General features: G+C 51.0%; 8 non-coding genes across 8 annotated transcripts; all 8 read left to right on the forward strand.

The window, feature by feature from the left end:
* The first annotated feature begins 877 nt into the window (after positions 1–877).
* Trnaa-ugc lies at positions 878–950 on the forward strand. Its single transcript has one exon. It is a non-coding gene; the product is annotated as a tRNA-Ala (tRNA).
* A 416-nt stretch (positions 951–1,366) lies between these two features.
* Positions 1,367–1,439, forward strand: Trnaa-agc. Its single transcript has one exon. It is a non-coding gene; the product is annotated as a tRNA-Ala (tRNA).
* Positions 1,440–2,939: 1,500 nt separating this feature from the next.
* On the forward strand, positions 2,940–3,012 carry Trnaa-agc. Its single transcript has one exon. It is a non-coding gene; the product is annotated as a tRNA-Ala (tRNA).
* A 1,013-nt stretch (positions 3,013–4,025) lies between these two features.
* On the forward strand, positions 4,026–4,098 carry Trnaa-ugc. The gene has a single exon. It is a non-coding gene; the product is annotated as a tRNA-Ala (tRNA).
* Positions 4,099–4,514: 416 nt separating this feature from the next.
* On the forward strand, positions 4,515–4,587 carry Trnaa-agc. The gene has a single exon. It is a non-coding gene; the product is annotated as a tRNA-Ala (tRNA).
* Positions 4,588–5,600: 1,013 nt separating this feature from the next.
* Positions 5,601–5,673, forward strand: Trnaa-ugc. Its single transcript has one exon. It is a non-coding gene; the product is annotated as a tRNA-Ala (tRNA).
* A 416-nt stretch (positions 5,674–6,089) lies between these two features.
* Positions 6,090–6,162, forward strand: Trnaa-agc. The gene has a single exon. It is a non-coding gene; the product is annotated as a tRNA-Ala (tRNA).
* A 1,003-nt stretch (positions 6,163–7,165) lies between these two features.
* On the forward strand, positions 7,166–7,238 carry Trnaa-ugc. Its single transcript has one exon. It is a non-coding gene; the product is annotated as a tRNA-Ala (tRNA).
* Positions 7,239–7,532: the final 294 nt, after the last annotated feature.

Here is a 7,532-nt window from a genome sequence, read left to right on the forward strand (position 1 = left end):
CTCCTCCCACCACTACACATAATTTAGAAACAGTACAAGTGTTCCCATAAGATTCTCAAACCTATGTCGCAAAGATCAGCCTTGCGCCGAATTCACAAAAATCCCACTGCACATTCCAATTCTTGACGTGCAGTCGGCTGCTACTGGTGTTGCTAGTTGTGACTGCTGATGACAGATGCCGTAGCAATCAATTCATGGAGTGACTTGTATGTTTTGCGATACTCTGTCTCTGACAAGCAAGCAGAGGTGACATAGGCGCGAACACAGGAAGCTTGCAGCCCCTCGCTGCCTGCAGACACCGAACAGCCACACTAGGAGGGCGGCCTAAGTCGTAGGCGAAATGTGCTCATTCGCTTGTGTGCGACGTCAAGCTCTAAATAAGGCTGTCACTAGCGTGAGCGTTGCGTGAGCGTCGTGTAAAGTCGGAAAAGTCGTCTGCGTGGGTGAGTGCCATGTTTGGGGAGCGTTTCGTAGTTTGCGCAGTGCAATGGAGACGCGGAAAGTTGTTGTGGCCCAGTCTTTTGCAGTTGGACGACAAGAGTGGTACACAGTAGTAAAGTGCGAGGCAGTGAGTTGGCATGAACAGTCGAGTGCACAATGGGTCTTCAGATGTGCTTGTTACCTCAGGTGCTGTGTGATTGTCGACATGGAGTGAAAACGGAGCAACTTGTGACTGTCCCTTCAATTTAAGACGTTAAAAACGGACGGAATTTGCAGTCGTAATACCAGAGCATCGAAACTACTTGGAACTCTTGCGTATGTGAACGTGTCCGCGCCTTTGTACTCTGGTCCCTTCACCCCTGCAAACCAACCAACCATCGTGTCCGTGCACATAAGAGTAGCAAAGAACGGAGAACAGCGCAGCTTGGTTGTGCTTGGGGGCGTAGCTCAGTTGGTAGAGCGTTCGCTTTGCATGTGAAAGGTCCCGGGTTCAAGCCCCGGCGCCTCCATGTTTTGTGGTCAGTGCGTGGTAAGTGTTGGTCGCGGCGAGCCTAAAGGCACGCAAGATGTTGCAAAGCCAGCGTCACAGACTCGTATACTGACGTAAGGAGAGCAAGACGTAAATGTGAGGACCGGCTGTTGTCGAGGTGTCATCGAGTGCAAATCTGCCTTAGGTATAACGGCCTAACCTCAATGAAGTCTAGAGAGTGGACAACACGTTCGTCTACCTCAGAGCGTTGGCCGAACGCTATTTTCGACGTCGTGCGTGCCACTTTGATTTTGGCCAACTACGATTCGATACAGAATGCAGGAAACCTGAAAGACACCCTCACGGACACATTGAGAGTAGTGTTTGTCAGCGGAATAATGGGAGTGCAAGGGTCTGTGTCATTGATATGGCTGTATGTAGCGCGGTTCGTCAGCAGGGGGCGTAGCTCAGATGGTAGAGCGCTCGCTTAGCATGCGAGAGGTACTGGGATCGATACCCAGCGCCTCCAGAATTTTTAACACCCCAACATGCGCACACTGCCATGCAAGTGGAATAATTCACAGCCAGAAAATGTGTCAAGGCAGATACGAGCCAACGATTAGCAGCCACAATTGGCAAGCGTGCTGTAATGCGCACGAAGCACCCTCCTCCCACCACTACACATAATTTAGAAACAGTACAAGTGTTCCCATAAGATTCTCAAACCTATGTCGCAAAGATCAGCCTTGCGCCGAATTCACAAAAATCCCACTGCACATTCCAATTCTTGACGTGCAGTCGGCTGCTACTGGTGTTGCTAGTTGTGACTGCTGATGACAGATGCCGTAGCAATCAATTCATGAGTGACTTGTATGTTTTGCGATACTCTGTCTCTGACAAGCAAGCAGAGGTGACATAGGCGCGAACACAGGAAGCTTGCAGCCCCTCGCTGCCTGCAGACACCGAACAGCCACACTAGGAGGGCGGCCTAAGTCGTAGGCGAAATGTGCTCATTCGCTTGTGTGCGACGTCAAGCTCTAAATAAGGCTGTCACTAGCGTGAGCGTTGCGTGAGCGTCGTGTAAAGTCGGAAAAGTCGTCTGCGTGGGTGAGTGCCATGTTTGGGGAGCGTTTCGTAGTTTGCGCAGTGCAATGGAGACGCGGAAAGTTGTTGTGGCCCAGTCTTTTGCAGTTGGACGACAAGAGTGGTACACAGTAGTAAAGTGCGAGGCAGTGAGTTGGCATGAACAGTCGAGTGCACAATGGGTCTTCAGATGTGCTTGTTACCTCAGGTGCTGTGTGATTGTCGACATGGAGTGAAAACGGAGCAACTTGTGACTGTCCCTTCAATTTAAGACGTTAAAAACGGACGGAATTTGCAGTCGTAATACCAGAGCATCGAAACTACTTGGAACTCTTGCGTATGTGAACGTGTCCGCGCCTTTGTACTCTGGTCCCTTCACCCCTGCAAACCAACCAACCATCGTGTCCGTGCACATAAGAGTAGCAAAGAACGGAGAACAGCGCAGCTTGGTTGTGCTTGGGGCGTAGCTCAGTTGGTAGAGCGTTCGCTTTGCATGTGAAAGGTCCCGGGTTCAAGCCCCGGCGCCTCCATGTTTTGTGGTCAGTGCGTGGTAAGTGTTGGTCGCGGCGAGCCTAAAGGCACGCAAGATGTTGCAAAGCCAGCGTCACAGACTCGTATACTGACGTAAGGAGAGCAAGACGTAAATGTGAGGACCGGCTGTTGTCGAGGTGTCATCGAGTGCAAATCTGCCTTAGGTATAACGGCCTAACCTCAATGAAGTCTAGAGAGTGGACAACACGTTCGTCTACCTCAGAGCGTTGGCCGAACGCTATTTTCGACGTCGTGCGTGCCACTTTGATTTTGGCCAACTACGATTCGATACAGAATGCAGGAAACCTGAAAGACACCCTCACGGACACATTGAGAGTAGTGTTTGTCAGCGGAATAATGGGAGTGCAAGGGTCTGTGTCATTGATATGGCTGTATGTAGCGCGGTTCGTCAGCAGGGGGCGTAGCTCAGATGGTAGAGCGCTCGCTTAGCATGCGAGAGGTACTGGGATCGATACCCAGCGCCTCCAGAATTTTTAACACCCCAACATGCGCACACTGCCATGCAAGTGGAATAATTCACAGCCAGAAAATGTGTCAAGGCAGATACGAGCCAACGATTAGCAGCCACAATTGGCAAGCGTGCTGTAATGCGCACGAAGCACCCTCCTCCCACCACTACACATAATTTAGAAACAGTACAAGTGTTCCCATAAGATTCTCAAACCTATGTCGCAAAGATCAGCCTTGCGCCGAATTCACAAAAATCCCACTGCACATTCCAATTCTTGACGTGCAGTCGGCTGCTACTGGTGTTGCTAGTTGTGACTGCTGATGACAGATGCCGTAGCAATCAATTCATGGAGTGACTTGTATGTTTTGCGATACTCTGTCTCTGACAAGCAAGCAGAGGTGACATAGGCGCGAACACAGGAAGCTTGCAGCCCCTCGCTGCCTGCAGACACCGAACAGCCACACTAGGAGGGCGGCCTAAGTCGTAGGCGAAATGTGCTCATTCGCTTGTGTGCGACGTCAAGCTCTAAATAAGGCTGTCACTAGCGTGAGCGTTGCGTGAGCGTCGTGTAAAGTCGGAAAAGTCGTCTGCGTGGGTGAGTGCCATGTTTGGGGAGCGTTTCGTAGTTTGCGCAGTGCAATGGAGACGCGGAAAGTTGTTGTGGCCCAGTCTTTTGCAGTTGGACGACAAGAGTGGTACACAGTAGTAAAGTGCGAGGCAGTGAGTTGGCATGAACAGTCGAGTGCACAATGGGTCTTCAGATGTGCTTGTTACCTCAGGTGCTGTGTGATTGTCGACATGGAGTGAAAACGGAGCAACTTGTGACTGTCCCTTCAATTTAAGACGTTAAAAACGGACGGAATTTGCAGTCGTAATACCAGAGCATCGAAACTACTTGGAACTCTTGCGTATGTGAACGTGTCCGCGCCTTTGTACTCTGGTCCCTTCACCCCTGCAAACCAACCAACCATCGTGTCCGTGCACATAAGAGTAGCAAAGAACGGAGAACAGCGCAGCTTGGTTGTGCTTGGGGGCGTAGCTCAGTTGGTAGAGCGTTCGCTTTGCATGTGAAAGGTCCCGGGTTCAAGCCCCGGCGCCTCCATGTTTTGTGGTCAGTGCGTGGTAAGTGTTGGTCGCGGCGAGCCTAAAGGCACGCAAGATGTTGCAAAGCCAGCGTCACAGACTCGTATACTGACGTAAGGAGAGCAAGACGTAAATGTGAGGACCGGCTGTTGTCGAGGTGTCATCGAGTGCAAATCTGCCTTAGGTATAACGGCCTAACCTCAATGAAGTCTAGAGAGTGGACAACACGTTCGTCTACCTCAGAGCGTTGGCCGAACGCTATTTTCGACGTCGTGCGTGCCACTTTGATTTTGGCCAACTACGATTCGATACAGAATGCAGGAAACCTGAAAGACACCCTCACGGACACATTGAGAGTAGTGTTTGTCAGCGGAATAATGGGAGTGCAAGGGTCTGTGTCATTGATATGGCTGTATGTAGCGCGGTTCGTCAGCAGGGGGCGTAGCTCAGATGGTAGAGCGCTCGCTTAGCATGCGAGAGGTACTGGGATCGATACCCAGCGCCTCCAGAATTTTTAACACCCCAACATGCGCACACTGCCATGCAAGTGGAATAATTCACAGCCAGAAAATGTGTCAAGGCAGATACGAGCCAACGATTAGCAGCCACAATTGGCAAGCGTGCTGTAATGCGCACGAAGCACCCTCCTCCCACCACTACACATAATTTAGAAACAGTACAAGTGTTCCCATAAGATTCTCAAACCTATGTCGCAAAGATCAGCCTTGCGCCGAATTCACAAAAATCCCACTGCACATTCCAATTCTTGACGTGCAGTCGGCTGCTACTGGTGTTGCTAGTTGTGACTGCTGATGACAGATGCCGTAGCAATCAATTCATGGAGTGACTTGTATGTTTTGCGATACTCTGTCTCTGACAAGCAAGCAGAGGTGACATAGGCGCGAACACAGGAAGCTTGCAGCCCCTCGCTGCCTGCAGACACCGAACAGCCACACTAGGAGGGCGGCCTAAGTCGTAGGCGAAATGTGCTCATTCGCTTGTGTGCGACGTCAAGCTCTAAATAAGGCTGTCACTAGCGTGAGCGTTGCGTGAGCGTCGTGTAAAGTCGGAAAAGTCGTCTGCGTGGGTGAGTGCCATGTTTGGGGAGCGTTTCGTAGTTTGCGCAGTGCAATGGAGACGCGGAAAGTTGTTGTGGCCCAGTCTTTTGCAGTTGGACGACAAGAGTGGTACACAGTAGTAAAGTGCGAGGCAGTGAGTTGGCATGAACAGTCGAGTGCACAATGGGTCTTCAGATGTGCTTGTTACCTCAGGTGCTGTGTGATTGTCGACATGGAGTGAAAACGGAGCAACTTGTGACTGTCCCTTCAATTTAAGACGTTAAAAACGGACGGAATTTGCAGTCGTAATACCAGAGCATCGAAACTACTTGGAACTCTTGCGTATGTGAACGTGTCCGCGCCTTTGTACTCTGGTCCCTTCACCCCTGCAAACCAACCAACCATCGTGTCCGTGCACATAAGAGTAGCAAAGAACGGAGAACAGCGCAGCTTGGTTGTGCTTGGGGGCGTAGCTCAGTTGGTAGAGCGTTCGCTTTGCATGTGAAAGGTCCCGGGTTCAAGCCCCGGCGCCTCCATGTTTTGTGGTCAGTGCGTGGTAAGTGTTGGTCGCGGCGAGCCTAAAGGCACGCAAGATGTTGCAAAGCCAGCGTCACAGACTCGTATACTGACGTAAGGAGAGCAAGACGTAAATGTGAGGACCGGCTGTTGTCGAGGTGTCATCGAGTGCAAATCTGCCTTAGGTATAACGGCCTAACCTCAATGAAGTCTAGAGAGTGGACAACACGTTCGTCTACCTCAGAGCGTTGGCCGAACGCTATTTTCGACGTCGTGCGTGCCACTTTGATTTTGGCCAACTACGATTCGATACAGAATGCAGGAAACCTGAAAGACACCCTCACGGACACATTGAGAGTAGTGTTTGTCAGCGGAATAATGGGAGTGCAAGGGTCTGTGTCATTGATATGGCTGTATGTAGCGCGGTTCGTCAGCAGGGGGCGTAGCTCAGATGGTAGAGCGCTCGCTTAGCATGCGAGAGGTACTGGGATCGATACCCAGCGCCTCCAGAATTTTTAACACCCCAACATGCGCACACTGCCATGCAAGTGGAATAATTCACAGCCAGAAAATGTGTCAAGGCAGATACGAGCCAACGATTAGCAGCCACAATTGGCAAGCGTGCTGTAATGCGCACGAAGCACCCTCCTCCCACCACTACACATAATTTAGAAACAGTACAAGTGTTCCCATAAGATTCTCAAACCTATGTCGCAAAGATCAGCCTTGCGCCGAATTCACAAAAATCCCACTGCACATTCCAATTCTTGGACGTGCAGTCGGCTGCTACTGGTGTTGCTAGTTGTGACTGCTGATGACAGATGCCGTAGCAATCAATTCATGGAGTGACTTGTATGTTTTGCGATACTCTGTCTCTGACAAGCAAGCAGAGGTGACATAGGCGCGAACACAGGAAGCTTGCAGCCCCTCGCTGCCTGCAGACACCGAACAGCCACACTAGGAGGGCGGCCTAAGTCGTAGGCGAAATGTGCTCATTCGCTTGTGTGCGACGTCAAGCTCTAAATAAGGCTGTCACTAGCGTGAGCGTCGTGTAAAGTCGGAAAAGTCGTCTGCGTGGGTGAGTGCCATGTTTGGGGAGCGTTTCGTAGTTTGCGCAGTGCAATGGAGACGCGGAAAGTTGTTGTGGCCCAGTCTTTTGCAGTTGGACGACAAGAGTGGTACACAGTAGTAAAGTGCGAGGCAGTGAGTTGGCATGAACAGTCGAGTGCACAATGGGTCTTCAGATGTGCTTGTTACCTCAGGTGCTGTGTGATTGTCGACATGGAGTGAAAACGGAGCAACTTGTGACTGTCCCTTCAATTTAAGACGTTAAAAACGGACGGAATTTGCAGTCGTAATACCAGAGCATCGAAACTACTTGGAACTCTTGCGTATGTGAACGTGTCCGCGCCTTTGTACTCTGGTCCCTTCACCCCTGCAAACCAACCAACCATCGTGTCCGTGCACATAAGAGTAGCAAAGAACGGAGAACAGCGCAGCTTGGTTGTGCTTGGGGGCGTAGCTCAGTTGGTAGAGCGTTCGCTTTGCATGTGAAAGGTCCCGGGTTCAAGCCCCGGCGCCTCCATGTTTTGTGGTCAGTGCGTGGTAAGTGTTGGTCGCGGCGAGCCTAAAGGCACGCAAGATGTTGCAAAGCCAGCGTCACAGACTCGTATACTGACGTAAGGAGAGCAAGACGTAAATGTGAGGACCGGCTGTTGTCGAGGTGTCATCGAGTGCAAATCTGCCTTAGGTATAACGGCCTAACCTCAATGAAGTCTAGAGAGTGGACAACACGTTCGTCTACCTCAGAGCGTTGGCCGAACGCTATTTTCGACGTCGTGCGTGCCACTTTGATTTTGGCCAACTACGATTCGATACA

This window comes from Schistocerca piceifrons, unplaced genomic scaffold (genome assembly GCF_021461385.2).
Source record: "Schistocerca piceifrons isolate TAMUIC-IGC-003096 unplaced genomic scaffold, iqSchPice1.1 HiC_scaffold_1270, whole genome shotgun sequence".
In the NCBI taxonomy this organism is placed as follows: Eukaryota; Metazoa; Arthropoda; class Insecta; order Orthoptera; family Acrididae; genus Schistocerca; species Schistocerca piceifrons.